The sequence below is a fragment of the Panthera onca genome, chromosome D4, assembly GCF_046562875.1.
Source record: "Panthera onca isolate mPanOnc1 chromosome D4, mPanOnc1 haplotype 2, whole genome shotgun sequence".
NCBI lineage: Eukaryota > Metazoa > Chordata > Mammalia > Carnivora > Felidae > Panthera > Panthera onca.
In genome coordinates this window covers 35757480-35776046 of record NC_138351.1, presented here as the reverse complement: position 1 = coordinate 35776046, position 18567 = coordinate 35757480, and the positions used below count along the sequence as shown (strand labels likewise).

General features: G+C 32.8%; 1 protein-coding gene across 26 annotated transcripts in view; it reads left to right on the top strand.

The window, feature by feature from the left end:
- The window catches only part of PTPRD (protein tyrosine phosphatase receptor type D), a 1372973-nt gene that overhangs the window by 165717 nt on the left and 1188689 nt on the right, over nucleotides 1-18567 (top strand). For all 26 annotated transcript variants that reach the window (XM_078436828.2, XM_078436827.2, XM_078436819.2 and 23 more), the window contains exon 3: nucleotides 11786-11835. The gene's annotated coding sequence lies outside the window, so the exon portion shown is untranslated. The remainder of the gene's footprint in view (nucleotides 1-11785; nucleotides 11836-18567) is intronic.

Below are 18567 nucleotides of genomic sequence, written 5' to 3'. Positions count from 1 at the left end.
TTTGGTAATGCCAATCCAGGGTTGTAAAACCATTCATATCTTTTGGCTCTGTAATTCCTCTTAACCAAAAGGATTAGTGAATGATGTGCAAATATTTAGAAGCACCTTCTACATGTTAGGTTCTGTTCCAAGCATTGGGATATGCTAAATGACGGAACAAAGATCCTTGCCCTTGTGAGTATAGAAAATGATCTAGTAGAGTATAGAAAATGATCATGATATATAGTGCCTTGAATAAAATTCTTTATAGAACAGTATCTGTTGTATGCTTCTAATTTGTAAATGTATTTTAGCATGTAAAAACTTTGCAAACGCCACAGTAAGTGATTGGCATAATGTATCTTGCCAATTGAATTTTAATTCCATTTGGGTTTTATTTTATAAATTTTAACCAGACTTGATTATTAAAAATGTAAATAACTTACATGGGTATGTTTCAGTTTTACTAACCAATCTATATGGATCATATTTTTATTCTGTTTTTGTAAATCTTCAGTTCTCAAAACAGTCTTTATGAGATCATGAGCCCTGAGAGGCCAAGAGTGCATAAGTGGGATTCTGTTAGGTAAGCATAGACTCCATGGTTCTTAAAGTGGGATGTCCTGATCAGCAGCATCAACAGCCTTTGAGAACTGGTTAAAAATGCAAATTTAGGTACTCCACACCTCACCTAATAAATCAGAAGCTCTGGGGGCATGGCCCAGATATCTTTGGATGACTGAGGCATTCTGGTGTGTTCTGAAGTTTGAGAGGCACTGTAATAACTTATACTCAATTGGAAAGAAGCAAACCAATGTTTGTGGAGCAGCTACCAAGAATCGGTCACCATAGTGGCCAATTCAAGTAAATTACTCCATATAAATTCTAATAGCATACAAGAATTTGTTGTTAGCAGACTCCTCTCCTAACTAGATCTCTGCCCTTGGGCAAGTTATTTAGCTGCTCTGTTCCTCAGTTAATTTATCTATAAAATAGAATATAATAGAAGTGCCCTGCTACTTTGGGTTGTTAGGAGGATTAGTTAAATTGACTAGTGTATGAAAAATTCTAGAACACCTGTAATTCTTGTTTGTTATAATTATTATTATTATTGTCAATTATAATTGTTATTACTGCAGCCTCAGTAAGTCAAATAACTTGCCAGATGTCATACAATGAAACTTTAATCCTAGGTTTGATACAGCCTGAATCTGATTCTAGGTTTGTCTTCCTCTAAAGGAAGATCTATTTTTTCTTCCTTTTCCCACTATGTACAATTATTATATTTGTACCATATATTTTGTCTCCTATATACATATACATTTCCTCTTCCTTTGTTGTTTAACATTGATATGATACACTGGGCTTGCTAACTAAATATCATAAGAGGGGGTAATGCTTTATATTTCCTAATATCTGATATTGTATTTAGACATATAATAGATACTTAGTAAACACTCGTAATTGATCAGGAAGAAGAAATCTGTGGCTAAATCTTTCTTCAGATGCTAATAAAATGGAATAAGTATGCTATGCTAGTGAAATCGGAGATTAAGGAGCTATGTTAACCAAAATATTTTTCCCTCTATTTTTAATAGGCATATGTCAGAATAGCCAACAAATGTAAACAAAGTTATAAACTTACATGGTATCTGACTAATCCCTTTCACTTATCAATGTTCAAGCTATCTAGTAAAAGTGGTATAGAAATATGCAAATGTTCATTTTTTTATTAAAAAAAGAGAAAGAAACCAGGTATTAAGAAGTTGAAAGAAGTGTATTTTGCATCACAGAATTGTGAGAAATAATGTTGTATCTGAGACTAATTAAAGTATCTTTAATGTACTCTGTATAAGTTTCATATTGAGCAATCAACAACTAGAAGAAATAAAAATGTTTAATAAAATATCTTCAACATTAAAAATAACAAATGCTTTGGTATACAAAACTCAACTGATATAATTATAACTTCACTACATACACATAATCACATAATAATTCCCACTATGACAATTATATTAGATTTGTTATTGTATTAAATATTTATTGAATGTATATATATTTCTCAAATATTCTTCTTTGATGATGGGAGGTTTAGACAATCTGTCATCAAGGCTACATAAGGCAGTATAAAATATAACTAGTGGCTAAGTGGAGGGATGCTCCTATGATTGGAGGGGAAAACGAAAAGTAAGGTATGCAAGACTAATAAACAAATAGACAACAGCCAGACCATATATGATAATAGAACTCTGACCAGTAAGGCTAGAAAGACAAATTACAACCTCTCCAGAAGTTGGCTCTGAATGGTCAGGGAAATCTAGTAAGTGCAGGACATTTTCAGGAGAATGACAGCCAATTTCCTTCATTTTCACTCCCCACTCCTTACCTCGTACTTCTATCTGCTAACAAACCAGAGAAAGCCAAATATGCTCCCCAAACCAATCATAAGATATTCTCCTTGCAGTTAGCCCACTCCAGCTTTTCCATGCTAATAGCCTCCATTCAGAGCATACCTGAGGCTTTCCTTTATTCACTACAAGCTCTTTGACCTCAGTCTTGGCAACTATTTTTTTTTTTTTTGGATGTGACACCCAAAGCAAAGGCAACAAAGGCAAAAAATAAATAAATGGGACTACATCAAACTAAAAAGCTTCTGCACAGCCAAGGAAGCCATCAGCAAAATGAAAAGGCAACCTACATAGTGGGAAAATATTTGCAAACCATTTATTTGATAAGAGATTAATATCCCATATATATAAAGAACTCATATAACTTGATAAACATAACTAAACAAATCTAATCTAAAAATAGGCAGCGGTGCCTGGGTGGCTCAGTTGGTTAAGTGTCCAACTTTAGCTCAGGTCATGATCTTACAGTTTATGAGTTTGAGCCCCACATCGGGCTCTGTGCTGACAGTGCAGAGCCTGCATGGGATTCTCTTTCTCCTTCTCTTTCTGACCCTCCCTACTCAATCTCTCTCTCTCTCTCTCTCTCTCTCTCTCTCTCTCTCTTTCAAAATAAATAAATAAAATTTAAAAATAGGCAGAGGAGGGATGTCTGGGTGGCTCAGTCAGTTGAGCATCTGACTCTTGATTTCAGCTCAGGTCATGATCCTTGGGTTGTGGGATCAAGCCCAGCTTTGGGCTCTGCACTGAGCGTGGGGCCTGCTTAAGTCTCTCTGTCTCTCTCTCTCTCTCTCTCTCTCCCTCTCCGGCCCCCTCCACCTTCCCTTACCCTTCCCTTTTTCTCTCTCTCTCCCTCCTCTCTCTCCCTCCTCTCTCTCTCCCTCCCTCCCTCCAACTCCCTTTCCCTTTCCCTCTTCCTCTTCCTCTCCTTCTGCCCCTCTCCTCCACTCACACACACACACACACACACACACTCTCTCTCAAATAAAAGAAAATAGGAAGTGGAGCTGATTAGACATTTTTCCAAGGAAGATCTACAAATAGCCAACAGATACATGAAAAGATGCTCAACATTACTAATGAAAATCAAACTGCACTGATATATCACCTCACACTTATTACAATGGTTATATTAAAAAAGACAAGAGACAACATGTGTTGGCAAAAATATGGAGGAAAAAGAATCCTTGTGTGCCACTGGTAGGAATGTAAGTTGATATAGCTACTATGAAAAATAAGATGAAAGTTTCTCAAAAAATTAAAAATAGAATGACCGTATGATCCAGAAATCCCACTTCTGGGTATATCTCCAATGATTATAGAACTGAATGAAGCTCCAAAGCTGATTCGAGCTTCTGCAACAGTTGAAGTGAGACAAAAATTAATGTTGCTATAGTAACCAATTAATTCACATAAAGGTTAAACCAGTCCTGTGAACTTTCACACATTCTTACAAACTTTCCAGTATAATCATCTCCAGTAACTAAAGAATCATTATATGATGCTGGAGTTACACTTAATTTACATTTACATTTCTTCTCAAATGTGTAGGTATCTATAGCATGGCAACGTTTTTCTCTTTTTACTTTATTTTATTTTAAATTCCAGTTTAGTTAACACACACTCTATATTAGTTTCAGGTGTACAATATAGTGAATAAATTCCAACTTTTATGATGATATTATTTTTTGAACTCTACAAATTAGTGTGGCTGAATGTCAACTTCAGAAAATTATGATTGTGTCATTCAAGAGAAGTTTGGAGGATCTTTTTATTGTGTATCCATTTATAGTTTGATTTTACTGTTGCCAATCATATCCACACAACAGGAAACATTTTTTTTTAGTTTTATTTATTTAAGTAATCTCTACACCCATGTGGGGCTTGAACTCACATCCCTGAGATCAAGAGCCTCATGCTCCCCTGACTGTGTCAACCAGGTGCCTCAACAGGAAACATTTTTTTAAGTTTATTAATTTATTTTTAGAGAGAGAGAGAGAATGAGCAGGAGCAAGGGAGGGATAGAGAGAGAGGAAGAGAGAATCCCAAGTAGGCTCCACACTGTCAACACAAAGCCAGGTGTGAGGCTTGATCTCACGAACTGTGAGATCATGACCTGAGCTGAAATCAAGAGTTAGACGCTTAACTGACAGAGCCACCTAGATGTCCCCAACAGGAAACATTTTTTTAAATGTTTATTTAGTTTTGACAGAGAGAGAGAGAGAGAGAGACAGCATGAGCAGGGGAGGGGCATAGAGAGAGAGACACAGAATCCGAAGCAGGATCTAGTATCTGAGCTGTCAGCACAGAGCCGGATGCAGGGCTCGAACTCACAGACCGTGAGATCATGACCTGAGCCGAAGTCGGACGCTCAACAGACTGAGCTACCCAGGCGCCCCATGGAAACATTTTTAATAAAAGTTTGGTGTTTTGAATAATTTGGAGAGGAGTTTTTCAGACTAGTGATGTCTGAGCCAAAATATCAAACATAAGGATCTATACATTTTAGATTAAAAGTTTTAAATCCCCACCGCCAAAACGGATTGTTTAATGTTGTTTCTTTGAAACCAGAAATATTTGTAATCAGTACTTTTATACTTTTTTCAAGGATAAAACTTTGTTTAGTGTTTTTTAACATTTTGGTTTCCTTATAAGCACAATTTCAAAACATACTCGTTTAGTTACAAAGTTATCAAAGGCACCACTGCCAACACAAATATCAGCATATAATGCTTATTGGCAAATTTTTGTTTTTCTAATCATGAATTGTGTTATTAAGTAGTTTTCAAATAACTTCCCAGCATATAATAAAATCCTCACAGAAGCCCTGGATGGTAAATATTTGGTCATGGTGTTACTTAATTCAGGAATAGCCACTTTCCTCAGTAGGTTGTAGATTATGGAAGACAGATTGTTTTTCTTTTGTATTGTTATTTTTATTTTCCCCAAACTCTACAAACATGGTAATGTGTAGTAGGAAATTAATAAATTCAGCTGAATTTGAGTTCCCAAAGAATATGCCATGCAATTTTCTAGCACAGTAAAATGTATTCAAATTATTATATAGATCAAATTAAACTAATAGGATGATATAAGGCATACACACTTTTAATAACATTTTTATTGAGATATAATCACATACCATAAAATTCATTTTTTGTATAACTTTTTAAAGGGAACACTTTAAAAATAAATACAGGGAACACTTTATTGGGTTTCATATATTTGGCACTGTACAAACACTATCTTATTTTAGAATGTTTTTATTTTCGAAAGAGAAATTCTGTACCCATCTTCTCACTCCTTGGTCCCTAAAAACCCCAATCTAGTTTCTGTCTCTATAGAGTTTATTTCTTGCTTACTCAAGAGATAATCCTTCCAGGCTTGAGATGACACTCCCTGTTGTAAGGATCCAGACTTCTCCCATTTTAGTATTCTGCTTGGGAGTTTAACAGAGCAAGGAAGTGAGGGTAGTCTGTCAGATACAAAATGATTGCGGGAACTCCAAGTCTTTATTCCACATTCTATCTAGAAATTAATGGGAGAAATGGACAAGGATACTTTCTACATTCAGTGACACTTTCTAGAAGTCACTCAGTCCACTTCCACATACATGCTTTTCCAGGACTTAGTCTTATGGCACCAAGTCTAAGGATCATAATCTGATTCCAGAAGGCCATGAACCTTGCTAAAATCAGTGGTTCTCTTATTAAAAACAATATTATATGAATAGGGGGATAACTATGATGTTCTGCCATGGTGTTAAACCCTCTTGAACTTAATAGGCTTATTAGGTTGAAATTTGAAACATCTAAAAAGAAATCCTTTCAAAAGTGCATAGACTATTATAGCAGAGTATCTAGTGGTTTTTGATAGTGGCAACAAAATATTGCATCATTAAATGTAATATCACTAACCTGGATATAAAATCTGTGAGACTAGACCATATTTGTATTGTTTATCTCTTTAACCTCACACTCTGATATAATAGTGCCTGACACATAGTTGCTCCATAAATATCTATTGGATAGATGAATTAATATATACATATACATATATATGTATACACATACATATACATGTATGTATATATTTGTAGTTACATGGCATATTTACATAGATCTAATCATGGAAGGAGTTGGTACTCCCCAAACCCATCACTGCCTGTCACTCCAATTTTCCTAGAATTTAAGAAAAAAAAAGATCTTTGAAAAAAAAAAATGATGCTTTGAAGGAAATGATTTAGGTACTGAAAAAGACATTGAGAAAGTATGGATAGTACTGGGGTAAGGTGAAATCTATTACCTAAATACAGTATAGTTTTCTTCCTAAGAGCCTAACTGCGATCATTTCTTTATTGGACCACTTAGGTATTCTTTAGTTATTTATTGAGAGTTTGTAATATGCCAAGTTTCACTGAAACCGCCAATTTTTTTCCCAAACATGTTGCCTATAATTATAATAAGAGTTGTGTTTCTGAGATGATAAGCTTGGCAGTCTTAAAAGAAGTGAGAGTTCAAAGTTGTTTTTTTACACATTATTTGCATTTTTCTAAATGAATAGAAGGCTATCTGGTTTTCCAAGTAAGCATTGCTGATAACCCCTACCAAAATTGTGCATATATTACATGAAATTTACATATTTTGTAAAATCTCATGCATTCTCGAATTTATTGGCAGAAAATTCTAGAAATCGGCATGTCTGCTAAATAATGCATCATTTCAGTTTAACATTTAATGAGCTAGAGACTGAGGGGCTGTAACTACCTACAATTAATCATAATGGTGTTATAAGACTATTTGCTATTCTTATGTTTTTTTTTTTTTTAATTAGGGTGTAGTCGTAGCTCTACTTTAAGAAGTTGAAGTTTTAAGTTTCTCTCTAAATGAACTAAAAGGAGAGCCTCTAATTTCTTTCACAACTCTCTCCCCATTAGAAGAATCAGAATCTCTATGTTGCATCATATAAGAGAGTTTGTGTTTGAAACTCAGCTGTGCTTTTTTCTTACTTTGTGTGCTTGTGAGCACATTTATTAAGTTTTCTGGTAATTTTCTCATCTATGAGATTAGGGTGACTGTAATACTTGTTAGGACTTCTATATGAATTAAATGAGATGAATTTATAGCACTTAGCACAATTCTTGACACAGTATATATTCAATAAATACTATTATTACTACCTAGGACCAACAACCAAGGTGATGGTAGACACATATTAAATATGTAATTACATGTGCGTGATGCCAAACTTGAAAAAATGTAAACATGTGCATTGAAATACCGCTTGTAAGAATACCGCAAAATGATCAATTATCATGTAGAGACTACTATGTAATGATTCATAGCACAGTCTCTGAAGCCAGGATCTCTTTGTTTAGGAGAAAAAAAAAAACAAAGAAGAAAAGGATAATAAAGGACAGCTCAGTTCATTTAGAAAGTAGAGATTCACTTGTAAGAATTAAATGAGTTAATTCATACAAAATACTAAGACCAGTGCTTGGCATATGCTATATATTCAGTAAATAGATCTATTAATATTATCCTACCCTGATATATAAACTAATTGGGATTCTGAACTTAATTAAGGTTGGGTTGAATTTTGACTTCACAATATATTAGCAGTAAGACATTTTGGAGTTTATTTAGCAACTGTTAGCTTCCAATCTCTTATCTGAAAATATGGAAAATAATCTCTAATACAAGAGACTTTTATGAGTATCAATGTAGGATACATGCCAAAAAGTGTAGAAATCTTATCACTGTACTATTTACCAATTGCTTATTAACTAGGATTTTCTTAAACTTATCAAACCAATATTTAAATTTATTTACTATTATTTAAAATTGTTTATAATTATTTAAAATAATTTCACAACCTTTAGGTTTCCAGATCATTTTAAAATTCAGCTTCCTCTCACTCCTTCCAAACTATTGAATTCCTGTGAACAAGCCAGGAAAAGAGAACACTGTCTAATTATTTTTAGCATCAGAGAAAACCACCATCTGAAATGCTGATCCATGAATTTCTTCAAACTCTGAGTCACATATCTGATAAATGCATTCACTAATAACATTAATTAATTTATAGAAATATTAATTCAAATGCAACTTCGCAAGATTTCTGCAGTACTTTGACAGCTATGTAGGCATATGGTAGGTTTAACATATTAGAATTTCAGAATTACCAAAAGTGCAATTTTGCTTTGGTCTGCTTACTTCACTTGGCATGAATTCTTTCTGAATGGTTATCCTTACATGGGCAAGTAGTAGAAATGAAAGGAGTATATCTGATCAAGTCTATTTACTAGAATCTTATCTCTAAAATAAAATTTCCTGAAATGCATCAATGATAAAACTCTAACATTGTGCCAATGTCACTGATAGTTTAATTACTGATCCATCATTACAGACTCTTCCCTAAAAAATAGTTATCTTATCCACATATTGTTAAAATTTATTTTCTCTCTCATTTATTTTCTTTAATTATGTCTCAATACTCGGTATTCTTGACTGAGTCAGGCCATGTAAATCATTGTAGAAATAGAATAAAGTTTGGGTAAACCATATTTCTGCTTTGGCTTTCTTATGTGTCTAAAATCACTTCTCTGGCTCGGCTTTGGCTTTGAAGAAAAACTAGCCAAATGTGTTCAACATAATTTCTGGAATTCCTGAATTTACACATGGGTAGTGACATATAGTCTGAGTGCCTAACATATCTACTCAGTATAACAATGTCCATAATCCAAACAAGGATGTCCTTTGGATTTACTGTTATTATCTAAATATTCATTTTCAGATATAGATAAACATTCTACATATAACTGGAAGATATAAATTCCCTTATGTGCTTTTTATGTTGAAATTCTATTATTCAGTTAAAACTGTCAATTTAATATTGCAGATATGCAACATAGTGCCTGCAGGAGTAATCTAGCATCTGATAGTGCTACAGGAAATTATTGCTCCTGCATTATAGTGTGAAACCTTAAAGCTTGACTTTAAATATTTAATAATAAAATGGTAATAACAATTAAAAAATTTAATATATGTATCCAAAGCATTCATTTCACAATGGTAATACTTTGCTTCAGCCACATGTAGATTCTAACACGTAACCGTTATACATTTACCCCCAATTGAATTTGATGCGCCTCTTGATAAAAACGGGGAGCAGAGGGGAAGGTCTCAATATAATTCTTTGATTGACTTGAAGTATAAGCATTCAGAGCACAATAGGTTCTTGGGAAAGTCTTCCTCTTTAGCAAGTATCAGTAGAAAGCAAATCTTTTTTTTTTTTTTTATGTTTATTTATTTATTTTGAGAGAGAGGGTGAGACAGAATCCCAAGCAGATTTGACACTCAGCTCATAGCCTGAAGTGGGGCTCAGTCTCATGACCCTGAGATCATGACTTGAGCCAAAATCAAGAATCAGCTGTTTGACTGAGACATCCAGTTGCCCCCAGAAGTAGACCTTTTGAAGTCCTCTTCTCACTCCTTGTTCTTGCAGGGAAAATAAAAGCAGAATGCAATAGAGAATGAATAGCATGTTCACATGGTTAATCCATGTGCACTGGAATTTGTAAAAGGAGTGGGTGGGACAGAAACCTGTGGAAGGCTGGGAAGCAGTGTCTACCCACTTGGGAACAAGGAGACCTGGGATAATGGCCAATAATTGGAATGAAATACAATGGACTGAGAATCAAAGACTCAGAATTCAGTTAAGTCCTTGCCACCAGTTAGTTCAGTGACTTTGGATTTTTTTTTTAAATTTTTTTAATTTGTATTTATTTTTGAGAGAGAGAGAGTGAGAGAGAGAGTGAGCGATCAGGGGAGGGGCAGAGAGAGAGAGAGCTCCAGGCTCTCAGCTGTCAGCACAGAGCCCCATGCAAGGCTTGAACCTATGAACCATGGGATCATGACCTGAGCCGAAGCCAGATGCTTAACCGACTGAACCACCCAGGCGCCCAGTTCAGTGACTTTGACCAAGAAAGCCTGAGCAGTCATTATTAAAGATTTTACTGCACACATACATTTCAATTTGCAGAATAAGAATGATACATTTTAATGTGAATGTTCACACCTCAGTGATAGTGATATTTTGATTTCCGCTAATATTTCATCAGAAGGATATTGGAAACATTTCATTTCAGTCGTCAAGTGGTTCTTTTAGTATCAGAATCATTTCTGCATATTATAATTCCTCCTAAGAGTTAAATATCATTCCTTTGTGAGATAAACTATGTTATATTATGTTTCCTTCAGTTGCAGTAGAAAATGGTTGGCATAATTTAATGCATAGAACTTTGAGAAAAACCTATCCTTAAAAACAACACTACTCATTAAGACATTGACTACTAGATTCAATCTGTTATGGTTTCTCTCTTCTATTAACTTAAATTGTGATACATCACACAGTAGAGCACCTGCCTATATACCAGTCATTCAGTTTTCTAAAAGGTTCATAAATGCTACTAATTTCTTCACGTATAGCAAGATTGAATCTTCAGTGTATTCTTTTATCCATTTAGAGCAGAATCTGCCTAGAAGTAAACAAATCCAAGGGCTTAATAAATATGTGTTAATTAGTAAGTCAGCACTGCATCAAAATATTAAAGCTCTTGCCAAGCACATTAACTTTTAAACATTGTTATGTGATGGTAACTAAATGACTCAATTTAAAGATAATATTAATTGATATTATAAAGTGTTATTAAATCAAATATCAAATAATTTAAGGTATATAATAAACTATTGAGTACCATACAGCTTTTAAATTAGGATTATATATATTATAAATATAATATATTATAATAATATAATATATAATTACAGATATTAGAGAATATTTATAATCATGGAAAGTTATATATTATCCCTGATTTAAACAGAAAAAACAAAGATAAATGTAGGTTTGTAGTATGTTAACTACATTTGTAAATGTGTGTGTGTGTGTGGCCCACATGCATAGTGTGTGTATGTGTATATGGGTGTGTATATATATATATATATATATATATATATATGAAGCTGTATAAATGAATGCAACTAAGGTTCTGTAACATATGCCAAATAAATTTTGCTTGCAGATGTGCCCATCACCCATAGTCCCATAAGAAGCAAAGGAGACAATAAAAATCCTCTACTTGTTTGTCATCCTGCATTAAGGAGCTCAAATTAGAGTAATTAATCTTAAATCACAATAGTTTGATGTGACCTGAGTAATGATAATGCTATTTCAGATGAATATTGTAGTCAAAATTATTTGTTAAATTATACGTATACTAATTAATCATACAATGAAATTTTTCATAATATGAATCACTATTTAACATTTTGTGATGCTTGAATTAAAATGCAGTGCCAGTGCTGATGGAAATATTTTTGGTTATACTTTTCTAGGTCTCAGGGTGGTGAACCTCTTCTCTGAATTCCTAACCTGTGAGCTTATGGTAAGATTATAATTAATAAATTCATTTTTGAGTTTTTTCCTTTATTATCCCTATTTGATGGTATCCAGTAAAAATAGAGCTAATTTGCAGAGTTCCCTTGATACTTTATGATACCTTTACATAAATGTTGATATGTGATACTTTCTATCAAATGTTTATGTTCTTGGGTAGATTATAGTAATATAGTCACTTGAAATAGTCTTTGATAAGTTCTAAGTGAATTTGAAGGCATTGTTCAGAAAGGTAAGATTTATAACTCTGAAAAAAGTTCTTTGGGCATGAATGACAATTTTATATATTAAAATTTTTTATAATAACGTCTATTTGATGACAATGAATAGAGGCAATGAGTTATTGAAAGGAAAACTTATTTTAACACCTGTCAAGATTTATCAAAATTGGGTTCCTCTAGGAAAGCTTGATATTACAGCTTTATAAAGTTGAAAGTAAAATATGTAACTATGGAAATAGATATGATAAAAAAATAACCCGTGACTTCTAAGGTGATTTTATGGGCTTTATTAATTTGTCAGTTACTTTGGTTAATTGTATTCAATAAAATTTGTTAAAAATGTAAATATGGATTCCATTTATAATTGATTACTACAGAATGTAAGAAACATAAACATAAGTTTAATAAAAGAATGTTCAGTTCATCTCTTTTTTTAATTGTAAACATGATGAAGATTTATCCGCTTGTAGCTGATACATAAAATGGGGATAATATGGGCATTTGTGTCATATATTTTATATGTTCGGGTAAATGATGTCTTGGAAAACACAAAAGTGATTGAGTAAAACTTGTTGATTTGGTAATACAGCATTATTGAAATGTATCTTGAAGAAGTTTTAAGTGATTATAGGCAATGACCAGCTCTGGGCTATGTAAGGTGTATGCTTTGGTTACATTTTTTTTTTTTTTTTGAGTCACTCAACATATGATTATTAAAGACAAGTGTCACATAGAAGCAAGGGGAATTTCACTGGTCTACTCTGTTGATACAGGACTCTGTATCAATGGACTCTATTGATAATGGAAGACGTTTTTGTGAAATACATTATTTGGATATGCATAAAGCAATAATTTTATTCCTGATACGTATTGTTAAGTTGTAACATATTTTACAAATATATCCAAATTAACTTTTCTCACAAGTCAATTCGACTTATAAAATATGTCAAAATATTTTAAAAATGTACACTCATCATTTATCATCTCATATCTTAAATGCACAGTCTTTGTGAATTGTAACAAAATGAACCCACCCTTATAATCAGCTCTTACATTAAAAAGAAAAGAAAAATAAAGAATAAAAGATAAAACATTATCGTACTTTGAAGCCCACTACATAGTGCACTTCTCGTAAGTATTTGCATGGAACATAAGCACTGTATTGACCTCTAGAAGGATAGATTACTTCCTATTTTACATTCTATTAATGAAGTCATACAGCAGTTACTACTTTGGTTCTTTTTCTCAGCATTATATTTGTAAGATTATATGCAGTGATAAAGCACTCATTTTCATTGCTGTGTGGTATTCAACTGTGCCCATGTACCAAATTAGGATCTACATCCCATTGATAAGCATTTGGGTCATTTCCAGACTTTGGCTCTTATGAATAGTGGTTATATGTCTATCTGGAACATGTGTTGCAGGAAATGCATGCATGAATTTTGTTGGATATATAGGATATGCATATGTTCTGCTTTAGTAGATACTGATAGTCTGCCAAAGTGGTAATACGGGATTTTCAAAGCAAGATGTGAGAGTGAGTTGCTCCATATACTCACTAACAGGATTTTGCATCCATCTATTTTAGCCATTCTAGTGTGCTTATAGAAATATTTTAATTTGAATATGTTGAAAGTTTATGGCATCCAACACGTCTTATGATTATTTGTCATATTTGTGATGACTGTCATATGACTAGTCTCCTTTTTGAAGTGTCTAAGACTTGCCCTTTTTATACCATACCGTGCATCCTTTTTCCTTAACCATATACCAGATAAGCTGTTTGAATCCTCTGTGATAGAGCTGGCTCAAACTGATTCACAAGACCAACTGTGAAAGTGTCAGGAATTTTGGGAGCTGCTTGATAGTTTGAAAATCTTCCATGGTAGAAGTGTTTATTTATACCACACACACTGGCAAACATGAAAAATAAGGCTTTATTTTTTCTTCTGGGGAGTTGGTCGTTAAACATTTACTGGCATACCACTGGATATTTATATTGTATATTAAACCATTTGGTGGTTTTTCTTTGTACTCTCCTAGTGGTGTCTTTTGATGAATAGAAATTCTCAAGTAGGTTTGTTTCTTGTCTGACTATTGTCCCACTTAATAAATATTTTTAAAAAAGAAATATTTGCTTTGCCACGCTAAGGAATTTTCCTATGGTTTCTATAAAAGCTTTATTGTTTAAATTTTTACATGTAATGATCTCTAGGTTTTAAGAATACTATTGTATTGTTAAATTGTGAGGATATTGTTATTTTCTTGTATGTTTAAGATTGTTTGCTGGAAAGCTTATCATTAGAATAGTAATTTCTCTGTGTTTATTTTAACTTTTATTGTAAAATTCATAAATAAATATGAAGATGCTGATATTTATTTAATACTTTAATGTCACTGTTTATAAGCAATTTGTAGGACTTCATAAAATTAGATATGTACTTATGTATTATCTACTGTCTGTCACACACTATAATCAGTTTTGTGGCCATCAGTTACAATTTTGAAATGAATATTCAGCAGCATAACAAAATTAATATTTGACTTTAACCCTTATGTATTATGATAATTTTTAGCATATATTAAGTGAAGCAAACTCTTCAAAATAAATTATCTACAGAATCATTAAAACATTAGAAATTAAGCTAACAGTTTAGTATTCAAATAAAATTATTATAATGCATTTACTTGCCCCCCAAAATATTTTATAATAAATTACTTAAACACATAACAGTCATAATAAATATAGCCTAAAAGATTAACAACAGAATACTGTTGTATGTACTACATTGAGATTTTATTTGCCTTGAGACTTATATATAGACATATGTATGTACAATATTTTCCATGACAAACACAGAAGTGCATCACATACCTGTTTTTTGCTTGATAGTAACAATAGTATAAAAATCAGTATTATGTCATCCTTAAAACTGTCAGTTATGCAATTGTATATATGTTTGCCATAGATTGTATTGTCCCATTATGCATGGTTTTTAATTGTTTTTTTACTCTTGAAGTAATCATCTTGATTTAAATACAAAAAATTATCTCCATAATAGTTGAAATATTTGAGAGATATAATGAAACATAATGGAATTAAATAATTATTTAAAACAGAAAATGCAATAATTTAATATTCACATATCCAATTTTGACCATTTCTTTTTAAATCTCTAGATCCATAATACAAGACATTTAATTAACTTTGGAGTAACTCCTAACTCAAACAATGGAAGTGCAAAAGCAAACCCTATAATAGGCTGCTTTTAATAATTAGTTATTTTTTTTAATCTTTATAATAGTGAAAATTCTGATGAGAAAAATGTAGGGGTCATAGATTAAAATCCTTGAAGCAAAAGAAAGGTAGTATCTCATTTATTTTCATGTGTCTGGAGAACATAGGGTTTGTATCAGTTCTTTTTTTTTTCCTTTCAGACTTTATTGTCTATTTTAGGTAGCCAAAGATGATGAAATATGGAGTGTGTGTACTAATTAAAAGCTAATAGGTGACTTTCACTTTTACTAAATTATTGTTCTCTGTGGGGTATTTAGAGCAGGAAAAACAGAGGTAAAACACAGACACCACAGAAAGGTGTCTTCAAGATTGGTACAGTTTATGTAGCATTAATAGGTTTGATCTTCCACTAGCCATTTCAAATAGTTAAATAACAAGTTTATTAATGAATTTATCTTTGAAATACAGCATAGTTGACACAAGTACTTCAGCATTTAATTTATGAAGGTATCCCTGAAGGTAAATGTTAGTTAAAGGGAAAAAATGCATTTGAAACACACTGATACAAGTAAATGATGCCAGTTAAATACACTTGGCTTCATTTTCACAGAGATGACAGAGCTTAGGGACAAATAAAGTTCAAAGACATGTAATTAACATGCTGCATGAAGGAAAATTATACCAACTGAGGAATTATAAACAGATTGTTTTATTATTCATAGTTTGAACTCAAAATTGAAAGAATACTGCAATTAAATTATAATCTAAGAGCATGAATATCCCTTAAAAAGGCAAAAAAATATATAAAAGTTTTGGTAATATAAGTGAATATTAACTTGAGAATAAAATAATTGTACATACAAAATGCTCTTTTTTCTTTTATTTTTGTTTACCCTATTCAATGATATATTTATTTCATTAAACTATTAAGGTAATATTAGGGTCGCCCCCAAAATAGAAATATTTCCTAGTTCCTGGCACGATATCTGGCTGTAGCAGATGTTCTGTAAATATTTGCTATCTTAGAAAATCAATTGTATATGAGCTAGAGAAACAACTGGCTTTCTTTTGCTAAATCAAATATTTGTTTCTCAAACATATTCCTTTTCCAACCTTTCTTCCCTCTTCCCACCACCTCCCTCCCTCTTCTTTTTTTTTTCCTCTCTCTTTCCTTCCATTTCCAAAAATGAGGAACTTACTATGTGCTATGAAAATGACTAACTTGGGGCTCCTGGGTGGCTCAGTCCACTGACAGCACAGAGCCTGCTTGGGATTCTCTCTCTCCTCCTGTCTCTGACTCTGTCTGCCTCTCCCTCTCTCTTAAAATAAATAAACATGAAGAAGAAGAAGAAGAAGAAGAAGAAGAAGAAGAAGAAGAAATAAAATGGCTGACTTATGTCACAGTGGGGGAGCTGACAAAGTTTTTATCTTACTGATTTCACATCTAATGGGGAAAAAGAAACATGCAAAACAAATCTTTGCTAAATGTCATGACAGAAAACATTCTGAAATATAGAATTATGAGGACAGGAATTGGTATTTAAGCTAAAAGCTTTAAATGAAAGGTGAGTTCACCACATGAGGAAATGGAAAGAGAAAGTGGGTATAAAAGGATTTCTAGGATCTTAAGAAAAGAAGAACTTGAATGTTCAAGGAAATAAAAGAATGCTAGTGTAGTGGAATAAGTGTAGTAAGTAAAAGGAGAGGGGATTGAGATGAAGTAAGCATTTAAGTCCATGACAAGTATATTGGATTTCATTGTAAATGCCACTGGAAACCACTGAATGCTTTTAAACAAAAGTGTGTGGTAATCCCATTTATGTTTTAAGATAAGTGCTTTGTGGAGAATGAATTAATGGGCAATAAGACTAGACATGGAGAGATCATTTAGGAAACACTTGAAGATTGCCAAAAGAGAAAGATGTGATGTCCTGAACAAGGATGGGATCACTGGAATGGATTTTCAATCTATTTTGGAGGTAGAACCAAAAGGACTTAATCATTGATTGGATGTAGAAGGTGAGAAAAAAGACAATGAGCATGAGGCCTAGATTAGAGCAGTTGATTGTATAACAAAACCATTCACAACTGAGTTGACCAAGATGAAATTGGGAGACAACTCTAGTAAAAGAATCAATAACTCCATTTGGGATCAAGAATGTATTGTCTTACCTTCTACTCAGAGTGCAATTTGTAATTGTTACTTCAGACAAAAACCAAATTAGAAGCAGGGGATAAGGATTCAATACTGGACATTCTAGAAATTCATTCAGGTCAATGATCTAGCAACCCAGACTATTTTAGCTAATTGTCCTGGGTTGATATATGTAGAATTATGTACGAATCGACACTGCAAAGGCATATAGTAATCATTGGGACTAAGCATTGTATGGGATAAGGTTGAGATTAAATACATTTTTAACACAACAGACTTCAACAATATTTGGGATTATAAAATGAGTCTACAGTGAGATTGAGGCGGTGATAAATGGAAAGGAGTAGCATTGGCTGGTATTCTTTAGAGAAACAACTGGGGAAAATAGGTAAATGTTATTTCATTGAGCAAAGAATTTCTAATTTTAACATGACTTTCACAATTGAACATATGCACTGGTAGGGACAATATGGAAAGAGGAATTTACTAGAATAAGTGGAAATTGAAAGACCTCTATAAACTTCTATCATCATCATTATCTTTAGAAAAACAGATCCCAATACTTGAGGGAATCTGATAAGAGGAGAAATTAAAACAGAGCATTTATCTGTCATTAACTTGCACAGAGGTTTCTGTATGTTCCTATCTGCCTTTTTTGACAAAGCTGAAGATATTGGAAACCCCATAATTCCTTATATCTGTTTGTCTGTGAAGGTGGGACACCTGATTGCTTTGAAATTGTGATCCCTGCTACCTCATTTCATTTCTTTAATAGCATAATTATATCATAATTCATATCTACCCACACTATCATAAACTGACCTGTATTCTGACACATTTTATCTGAAATTTTGACCTGAGGAATTTTTTGCATTTACTTCAGATCATCCCACTCTATTTTAGTCCAGAATATCCTTCATTATAATCTTGAGAACAACATATGATATTTAGCCATGATTAATAAATACAGAAAAATTTGCATTTATCATAAGACTTCTTATTCAAAGAGCTCCTCTTTACCCATGATAATGAGAATTTATCTCAGCAACAGGATTATGATATGGTAAAACTAAAACCTTGATTATCTCAGGACTTTTATCTATT